Genomic DNA, 10,816 nt, shown 5'->3' with positions numbered 1-10,816 from the left:
CGAGCAAAACTAGAGACTGAAAGCCGGAAAGAGAGAGTGGGAGGGGTGAGGAAAATAAACATGCTTCTAATGCAGAGGAGGCCGATACAGATACAGGCAGATAGAAGTGTGTTTACCCTGCATTCATGCAGCTGAACCACAGGCTGTTTACTCGGTTTACAATATTCTATGCTACCAAATTTACTATAGTTCAAAAGTTTGGGATTGGTAAAAATACTGTTAAAAAAGTATATTGTGAAAAATTATTAAAATATTTTAACATATTTTAAAATGCAATTTATTAATGTAATGGCAGAGCTAAATTTTCAGAAGTCATTAAATAAATCATCAGCGTCACATGATCTTTCAGAATCATTCTAAAATGCTGATTATGTGCTCAATACACATTTCTTATCATTATCAATGTTGAAAGTTTTCTTAATTTTTTTTGGGAGAAACTGAATATATTATATTCAATGTAATTGTTAATTTACTTTTTATTATTCCTTTTTTATTAGTTTCAATTTAAATTTTTAGTTAATTATTATAATTCCTTTTGTTATTATTCATGTAACATGATCCTAGAGGTTCACTTATAATGTTAAAGGAATAGTTTACTTCAAAATGGAAATTCTGTCATTATTTACTCACCCTAGTTGTTGGTAGGTAACCATACAGTTGAGGGACCCCACTGACTTCCATAGTAGGGAAAAAATACTATGGAAGTCAACAGGATACATCAACTGTTTGGTTACTGACATTCTTCAAAATATCTTCCTTTGTGTTCAGCAAAAGAAAGAAATTCATACAGGTTTGGAACAACTTGAGGGTGAGTAAAAGATGACAGAATTTTCATTATGAAGTGAACTAATCCTTTAATGTAGTTTTTTTTGTTGTTGCACAAAATAATGAAAATTCTGTCATCTTTTACTCATAACCCAGCATTTTTTTAGTGTCTTCATCTGTATACTGTATCCAGTGTAGACAGTGTCAGTGATTCTACTGAATTATTTGTTTATGAGGAGTATATTTTAAGCTATATAACTTGCAGGATGTTTTATTGGTACAACAACCTCTCATAGGCTATGTCAAAAGATCAAGGCAAATTTGATTTCTCATGTCATGACCCCTTCAATTTATTTTAAAATCTGACTCCATTTCAGTATATACAACTCTATTTAAAATCCTGATGAATACAATACAAATATGACTAAACGCACTATAAAATGAATAGTAAAACTGTTCCTTAGACCTATATCCTCAGCACTACTGTATATTCCAAGGTTTTTCCTTTAATGAGATTCAAGGCATACTAAGTATATACAGCCATTTTGAATAAGACAGTGACACAAGATTTTTCTCCTATCGAAATTCTGCCTGTTTGTGTTATCTGCTCATGTCTATGTTTGTCTTTTCTAAGCCTGTTGGATAAAGACACACCTCAGCAAGCTTAACAGATACAGCCAGCTCATAGGCGCTCCAAACAGAGGTCTTTTCATCAGTATTGCAGAGCTGACCTGTGGCACCTCTTTCAGTGGAAGCAGTCCCTGACCTTTATTACTGCAGAGTTACACACCTTATTGCCAGGAAAACTGTAAATTTTTATCACGGGGACATTGCACACGGCAGGCAAAGGTCAGGTAATATACTGCTCCTTGGTCCAGTGTCCTTCTTTTCTCTCAAACAACATGCAAATTGTCCTTCAAATGCACCTCAATCAAATCTTCCCCCCAGCACCAATATGAGCACCTCTGTTCCATCCGATTATCTCTTTTATGACCTAGATTTATGGGTTCTGGCGTTGGAGAGCACCTCCGGAGACACAAACCAACCGACGGTGTGTGTACTTGTAATTTATCTCTTTTGCCCCAAAACTTATTTTTCTGTTTTTGTAAAACTCGTTGTCAACAATGTGTTTAGACATTGTATTTATTCTCCCTTTAACAGTAACCACTTAAAACAATTCAAACAAATATTTAATTATTGAAAACCACTGGTTTCAAGACTAAATTAGAGTCAAATAACATGAACTAGTTTCATAAAGGATCCAAAATGATGGCAAACAGAATGTGTGATTTATATCAGCTTGACCTTTTACATTAGCACTGGATAGCAAATTTCAAACAGTCTTCTTAACCATAGACAGTAAAATAAATGGACACAGCAACCCCATTGATTTCAACGAAGACTGAAGCCCGATTATTGCTCTTCCTGCCTGATGGCTGAGAGACTGCGCAGGCTCAAACTGAGCTTGACGACAGACTGACAGTTGTAAATCTTCTAGTAGCTGTGCCAAGACAAATCTGAATCACCTAATTCCTCAAAAACGTTGTTGAAATATTTCGTCCCGTTGCTTTTATGGAATCTCTATCTATGGGCTTATCCCTTGACTTTATGCCTCTATGTCCCCCAGATTGCCTCATAGACAGTAAAAGATTGTCTGCGAGCTTCTCCTCCTATCTATACGGTAATGTCTCTATTGTGCGACAGAAAGTCGCGTGGTTATGACGCCATCGTTAGCCTATTTTTACAAAAACGTCTTCTACGGGTCCATAACGTAAGATACAAAGTAATGGAGCCTTTTATACATTGTCGTGTTTCTTTAGAAATAAATAATGGACAAATGAAGTCTTTGTACGCCTCAGATGTAAAGTTATTCGCTGTCAAAGTGACGCCAAAATGAATGGGAGTCAATGGAATACTAACAGCAGGTGAAATTCTGCTACAATGGCGGCTCCCGCGAGGCTTTAGTTTCCAGCTGATGGATTACCACCTTGGTCTTAAAGTGTCATTTTGCTCATATATCGCAAATATATGCCTTGTTTCACAAAAAGCACAGTGGTTTGTTGCCTCCCTCTGAAATTATTATTTCTTAAAATTACTGATTTACACACTATTTGGGCTAATATTTCATAATATTTGTATTGCATTGTTTGTTTAAAGTCCTCCTATTATGCTATTTTAAAGGTTCCTGATTTTGTTTTGAAGGATCTCCTACTATCGGTTTACATGCCTCCTAGGTCAAACACACTTTAATTTTCAGGTTACACTTTATTTTAAGCCTTGTTCAGACTGTCAGTCCAAATCCGATTTTTTGTGTATATCCGACTGAAATACGTTCAGATTTAGCAAGTGTCAACAGCTCTGATCGGATTTATCGGGGTTTATGTGACTTTTTCACACCAAGTTAAATATGGGGTTAGAATTGTTGCATTATTCCAAATAAATAGATTGAGATTCACAATAATGTATCAAATTCACAAATAAATAGATTAATAGCCACAAATAAATGTAAAGAGTTTCACAAAAATGTATAATACTAAAAAATAAATAAAATGAGATTTGCAAATAAAATAAAATATTTACAAATGGATTTTTATGTCACAAACACAACTCTGCCTGACATTTATTTGTGAACCGCTTTCTGTGCATTTGTAAATCGCTACACGCATTAGTGAATTGCTTCTTGTGCATTTGTAAATCCCCTCACGCATCTGTGGATTTTGAAACACTTCTAGCGTCGACGGGCAGAAAAATCCACAAATAAGTAGATTCCACCCACCGTTTACTCAAGCCAATCAGATAACGGCCACATTGAGCTGACCAATCGTAGCACGTACTCGCAGGAACAAGGTTGTGTTGTTGTGAAGTGCCGGTTGAGCAGAAAATTACAATATAATTTTAAGACTGATGGAGACGAAAGCATGTAATAAAGTCTCACATATCAGCCTGCTACATTTCTTCTGCTGCTTCATGAGACACAGTAGTGTGGCGGCTACACATTGTTGTGTTGTAAATTAGACATCCGAATTGCAAACCCCTCCACATTGCTGTTGTTGCTATTGTTTTTGGCGTATACCTACTAACGCAACATCATTGCCATAGAAACCAATGCAGATATTCCTGAAAACGAAAGAGCAACACTAGACACACAAATCAGATACGAACAGTTGTCATACACAGTGTGGACAGTCAATAATTTAGATCAGATTCCAATCCTACAGTATACACAAAAATTCTGATTTGTACTGACAGTGTGAACAAAGCCTTTGAGAAATTAGGTCATGTGTGCAACGTATATTACACAATTGGTAACACTTTATTTTACAGCGTCCTTGTTACATATGTTACATGTACTTACTGTAGTAAAAACGATACTCGGTTACTAACGTAACCTCGGTTCTCTCTAGAAGAAGGAACGAGTATTGCATAAGCTAGCTTATACTCCGGGTAAAGCCGTCTTTGCTCGAGATATTGAAGCCAAAAAATTATCCTTAATTTTGTATTTATTGTCAACGCAGTGCAGCAGCCAACAGACCTAGAGCAGGCCATCTTGCGTGCTCATTGGCTGCCCTGCAGCAACTGCTGCAGCCTACCACTGAGCCTCGCGCGTGACGTCACGTACAATGAGGGCGCTTCGCGCCCTTGGGCGTCATAGCCCGCCAAAATGGGGGTGGCTTAGCGTATAAAAGCCAGGCTCGTAGGCTGCGTCACTGGTTTCATCAGCTGAAGCTAAAAACGCTCGTGGCGCCTGCACAGTCAGGTTATGCAATACTCGTTCACTCTTTTAGAGAGAATCGAGGTTATGTTAGTAACCGAGTATCGTTCTCTTACGAGAGGTTCTCTCGTATTGCGTAAGCTAGCTTACACTACGGGGAACCCATTGTCAATGCCGTGCGCGCCCAGCTTCACTTCATGAGTCCCAGGGATTCCCGGGGAACATAGATAAGTGGGAACAGGTGGCCGGCAAAGCGGGCCTGCACATGTTTAAGCACATACAGGGTATACAGAGCGGCGTCGCCGGTCCATATAACCATTCACCATATAGTGCAGCTCAACCAGGAGAGCTAACGTAGCGTGAGAGAAGTCTGCGCATGATAATCTGGGCAGGACAAACACACTGCTCACACTGATAGAAGTCTAGCCTGCAAGGCGGGAACTTCCAGGTTATAAAACCTAACAAATGTGGACGGAGAGGCCCAGACTGCCGCCTTACAAAATGTCATGAATGGATATTCCGCTGGACCAAGCCCACGACGAGGCCACGCCTCTGGTGGAATGCGCCCTGATGCCCAAGGGGCATTGCAGACCTTTAGACTTATAAGCAGATGTGATAGCTTCCACTATCCATCTGGAAAGGGTCTGTTTCGCGGCGGCGAGACCCCTGGTTCGCCCACTGGACGAGAAAAAGAGCTGTTCCGAACGCCTGAAAGAGGCGGAGCGCGTAATGTAAACCCTCAGTGCCCTGACGGGGCAGAGGAGAATCACATCAGCCTCACTATCGGATGCTGGCAGAGCCGAAAGAGAAATTACCTGTGCTCTGAATGGGGTGCCGAACACTTTAGGGACATAACCATGTCTTGGCTTGAGGATGACTTTAGAGTCATTTGGCCCGAACTCAAGACACGCTGCGCTAACAGATAACAGCGCGTGTAAATCTCCCACACGTTTAACTGATGACAGAGCTGTCAGAAAAACGGTCTTGAGCGAGAGGTACTTTAGGTCCACGGAGTCTAATGGTTCAAAGGGGAAAGCTTTCAGGGCCTCTAGGACCAGTGAAAGATCCCACATGGGAACCGACGGGGGTCGCGCGGGATTCATAAGGTCAAGTCTAGCTCCTCTAAGGAAGTGAATGACGAGCTCGTTCCTTCTTATTGATTGGCCGCGCGTCGACTCAGTGAATACTTTAAGCGTGGATGGGGACCTGCCCTTATCCAACAGCTCTTGAAGGAAGCTAAGCAACCCCGGGACCCACATTTGTGGCTCTAGATCTCTATCAGCACACCGTTTGGAGAACACGGCCATTTAGACGCGTAAAGCCACCTCGTAGAGGGAGCTCTGGATTGCGCAATAATGTTCATCACTCCTTCTGGCAGTACAACGTGTATTCGTTGATTAACCATGCGTGCAGAGACCAGCGCTCTGGAGGGGGACGCCAGATTGAGCCGCAGGCTTGACAGAGGAGATCTCTCCTCACCGGAATCGGCCAAAGGGCTGTGTGTAGGGTGACCAGATTTCTCGGAGTGGAATACGGGACAGATACAGAACGCATGCGTATAGAGGGAATGCACGTGACGTCACCGTTGGCCGGAGTGACTGCAGTTACGCCCACAAGTGGCAAAAAGACTGAGCGGCAGCATTGGTTTTCAGTGTGAATGCTGCGGAAAAACACACAAAACGCGTCTAAAATGGCAAAGAGCTTTGAGACTGACTGTACAACTAGATTTGACAAGAAATATGAGGAATATTTTTACAGACTACCTAAAGCTACAGAACAGAGAAGCAAATATATCGCTACAATTCATAGAAACAACTGGACTCCAGGCAGCGAAAGGTGGATTTGCAGTTATCCTTTTTGTGTCAATATGCTGAATTTAGTGGTAAAATCATTCTCTATATATTGTATTGTTATATATTGCAGTGACAACTCATCAATCAAATATTTACCACTGTATATTCTGTATAATTTGACATTTTTAAATAAACACTGACAAAAAACTATACAAGTTTTAAGTCTCTTGACGATATGATGATATATATAACATTGATAAGTGATCACCTGGATTTAGACCTGCCTATTTTGTATTTATATAAAGCATTCACAGGCAAATTTGCTGTATGTATTTCCCTGGTGTCGAAATCAGGCACATATAAATGTCAGGAAACACGATTCCTGGCTGCATGTTAATATCCATGGATCACTGGATCTTTAGTAAGTTGTAAGGAACACTATATTGAGTCCAATCTTTAGTTTAAACTGATAATCGTTTGTTTTACTTGCGTTTTCGCAGTTTCTTCTATTAAATCCAGTCACGCAGTTGCTCTTCTGCCACTCAGTCCGGCTGAGGGGGCGTGTTCCGGCGGGAAAATGACGTTAATGCATTCCCTCTATTAATGCGTCTTACATGCGCTTCATTAGGCACACTAGCACGCACACACAAGGTCTCTCCCTCTCTGTCATGCGCGCGCTACACGGTTTGAACGTAACATATATATTCACTTAGCCTTTCGGAAACGAAACCTATTATATATATTAAAAAAATATATATATTAACGATGAAATAAGGGACAAAACATGATTTTTTCAGAATAAGTCGGGACACTAAAATTAGAGTGAAAATACGGGGCTGTCCCGGGAAAAACGGGACGTCTGGTCACCCTAGCTGTGTGGGACATCCGCATCAGCTCCGGGAACCAGGTTTGATTCTCCCAGCGTAGGGCTATAAGGAGCACAGAGTGGCGCGTTTCCCTGATTCTCTTGATTACCTGTGGTAACAGAGAGACCGGAGGGAAAGCATAAAGTGGGAGGCTGGGCCAGATTTAGGCCAGCGCATCCTCGTTCTTTGAAAAGAACAGCGGGCAATGAGCGTTGTCTTTTGACGCAAACAGGTTGACTTTCGCTTTGCCGAAGAGGCGCCACAGTAACTGGACTGTTTGGGGGTGCAGGGACCATTCCCCTGGAACAGTTCCTGGACAGTTTGTCTGGACCGTCGTTCAAATGCCCTGGCACATATGCGGATCTGAGACCATATAAGAAGGCGTTCCGTCAGATGGCAGAGGTTTCTGGATCTGACGCCGCCCTGAAGGTTTATGTAGGACACCACAGACATGTTGTCCGAGCGGACCAGTACATGGTGGTCCTGTATGAACGGGAGGAAGCGTTTGAGCGCGTTCTTGACCGCTATCATTTCCAGACAGTTTATATGGAAGCGTTTCTCTTGGTCTGACCACAGGCCAAAGGCCGGTCTGCACTCGAAAACGGCGCCCCAACCTAGGTTGGAGGCATCCGTCGAGATGACCAATCAGTGTGAAACCGCCCCCATTGTCACTCCCCGCTGGTACCAGTCGGCCACTAACCAGCGCTGCAGAGCCGAAACGCAGCTCTGAGTCACTCTGATTAGTCTGTGGCCTGAAACCCAAGCCCGGTGAGGCACTTGGGTGTTCAACCAGCGTTGTAAGACGTGGCTAGCTGTCGAACACGGCTCGCACACTGTGTCGATAAGCGGGCTGTCATAACCACAGAGTCCAGTTCTATTCCTAGGAAGGAAACTGACTGACTGGGCAGTAATGAGCTCTTGGTCCAGTTGACCGTGAGACCCAAGACGGCTGAGAAGCACAGCTCTGTGAGATAACAGTTCTATCTCTGACTGGGCTAAAATCAGCCAGTCGTCCAAATAGTTCAGAATTTGCAGCCCTTTCACTCTCAAGGGGGCCATATCCATCCACTTCGTAAAATGTATGGGGTGCTAAGGATAGGCCGAACGGGAGGATGGTGTATTGATATACCCGACCGTCGAAGGCGAATCTCAACAATGGCCTGTGACGTGGGGCTATCAGGATCTGAAAGTATGCATCTTTCAGGTCGAGAGATAAACCAGTCCCTTGGGCGAATTTGCGCGAGGATTTGTCTGGTCGTGATCATTTGAACGGCTGTCTCATGAGAGCTTTGTTCAAATGTCTCAGATCTAAGATAGGTCTTAGATCTCCGTCCTTCTTGGGTATGAGAAAATAACGGCTGTAAAAACCTGACTCGCTCTGAGAAGGAGGCACTGGTTCTATACCCCCTTTGCACAGCAGTTTGGCTATTTCTGCACGGAGTAGATACGCTACATGACTCTTTCACTTTCGTCTCGGTTCGCGCTCGAAAGCGAGGGGGATGGCGAGCGAACGGAAGCGAATAGCCTTGTCTTATTGTGCTTAGCACCCAATCTGTCATTCCTGGAATAGCCTTCCATGCTTCTACATGTGTAGCTAGGGGCAGAATGGGCTCCGGGTTGCGCGGGCTCTGGAAACTGTACCGGAGGCGTGGTCGGGGAGCGCGCACTCTCTGATCTCACTAACGGCGGCTCACTGACAGCTGTGACTGCCTGTACCACTTGATGTGACCCGATTATTGGGAATGGGGAACATTTCATGGCGATATTTATTGCGAGCGGAGCCTGGGGCGAAGTGTTTGTCAGTAAGCGTGAGCGCTCGTGGGCGGTCATGTGACTTACGTTCATAACATGGCCGCTGTGGGGCTGTTGCCGTGTAAAAGAACATGCAGCGAGTAGGTGTGAGCACAGATTTGTGGGCACATTCTCTACATCTAACACTCGAGCGGCATTTGCCAGCTTTATGAGGGTGGGCTCTGTGTGCATGTGAGATACATGGGGCATAGTGTTTACATGTAGGGGTTAGCACTGACTTGTGGGCAAGTTGTGGGCAAACCAGAATTTTTACTCTTTCTGAGATTTCTCTGGGTCGCCATGAAAACGGCGTTTGTGTGCAGGCGAGCGGGCTGTGTTGCCGACTCGTTGGCTGCTATATGTATGTTTGCAGTAGCCTTCACTGAGTGGACTGACAGGACGAGATGCTTTGACGGTGGTCCGGCCGCAGTGAGACCAGTGCGTCTTTTCCTCATTTGCGTTGCTAGGAGGACTTTCCCTGCTCGGGCTTCAGCACAAACTTGGTCCGGGGTGCCCGGGGGGAGGCAGCCTGCGCTCGGAGGAGCGTGATCTAGGGCGGCCGCCCTGTCGACGCTGCGGAGGCTGAGGCTGGGCTGGGCCCTGGCTAGCGTGTCGTGTAGGTGGCTCACGTGGGCTGCTTGCAGAAGAGCTAGCGCGTCGCGGCAGGAAAAGCTTCATGGCCTGTGTGGTCTTCTGCAATTCGGAGAAGCAGTCGACGATCCCGTTCACCGCTGGGCCGTGTCGCGTCGAGGAACACAGACCGCTCAGCCTCCCCCATGTCCGCCAGCGTCAGCCAGAGATGCCTCTCTGTGACGGTGAGCGAGGCCATGCATCTGCCCATCACCTGTGCAGCAGATTTTGTAGTGCGAAGGGAGAGATCCGCCGCGCTCGTCAAATCCGTAATGGCGGCCGGGTCCTTAATTTTCTCGTCCCACTCACGGAGGAGATCAGCCTGAAGGATTTGCAGCACGGCCATCGAGTGCAGGGCGGAATCAGCTTGTCCGGCGACGGCGAAGTGTGGCCAACAAGGGCTGAGGTGGTCCTGCAGGCTTTGGACGGGAGGGCAGACTTTGAGCGCCATCCTGCAGAGGGCGGGCAAAGGTGCGCTGCGACCGCCTCTTCCACTGTGGGGATAGAGGTTTATCCCTTCTCGGGGGCGCCGTCCACTCGGGAGAGCGTCGAGGAGACATTAGAGTGGAGCCTCGCGGAGAATGGTGCGTTCCACGATTTTGACAGCTCAGCATGCAGCTCCGGCAGAAATGCTGCAGATCTGGAAACGGGCGGGGTGCGGCGGCTGTGCAGAAAACAGCCGTCGAGCCTGTTGGGTGCGGGCTCCTTCGGCGGTGACTATTCAAGGCCGAGTTGGTCGACGGCCTTGGAAAGGAGGCGTATTAATTAACGCCTATAAAGCGTATTAATTAACGTATAAAACGCCTGCCCGAGTCCTGCAGGATTCCTGGACGGATGAGGAGGCGGAGTGATGTGAACTCGACCACTCCTCGCTGTACGACACCAGGATGGAACAGCTGTCCACTGTGTGGCCTCTTCAGCTTCGTCCCCTGAGGCAGCGGCAGCGCGGGCCGAAGCCGACAGCTGCGCGTCCAGGAGGGGCGGAGAAGGAGAGAGTGAGGCCGGCGGGAAACGTTCCGGCGAGCACTTCACTGTGGCCACAGACTCCGGCATCCTCTGAGCATGGCGCTTCTTCCTGCGCCATGGAGGGTGGAGTGGGTGGAGTGACAGCGTTCTGAGTGAAGGCCTTGAGTCGAACCCGCAGGGTCGACAGCGGAAGCGCTTCACAATTCTCGCAGCCGCCCGCATCCAGGGCGAGGGCTGCATGGTCCGGTCCCAGGCAGAGAGCGCAAATCACGTGGCGGTCTCCTGCACTGAGC

This window comes from Siphateles boraxobius, unplaced genomic scaffold (assembly GCF_051911475.1).
Source record: "Siphateles boraxobius isolate OS27281-9 unplaced genomic scaffold, OSU_SipBor_1 41, whole genome shotgun sequence".
NCBI lineage: Eukaryota > Metazoa > Chordata > Actinopteri > Cypriniformes > Leuciscidae > Siphateles > Siphateles boraxobius.
The sequence above is the reverse complement of the archived record's forward strand: the minus strand, read 5'-3'. Positions refer to the sequence as shown.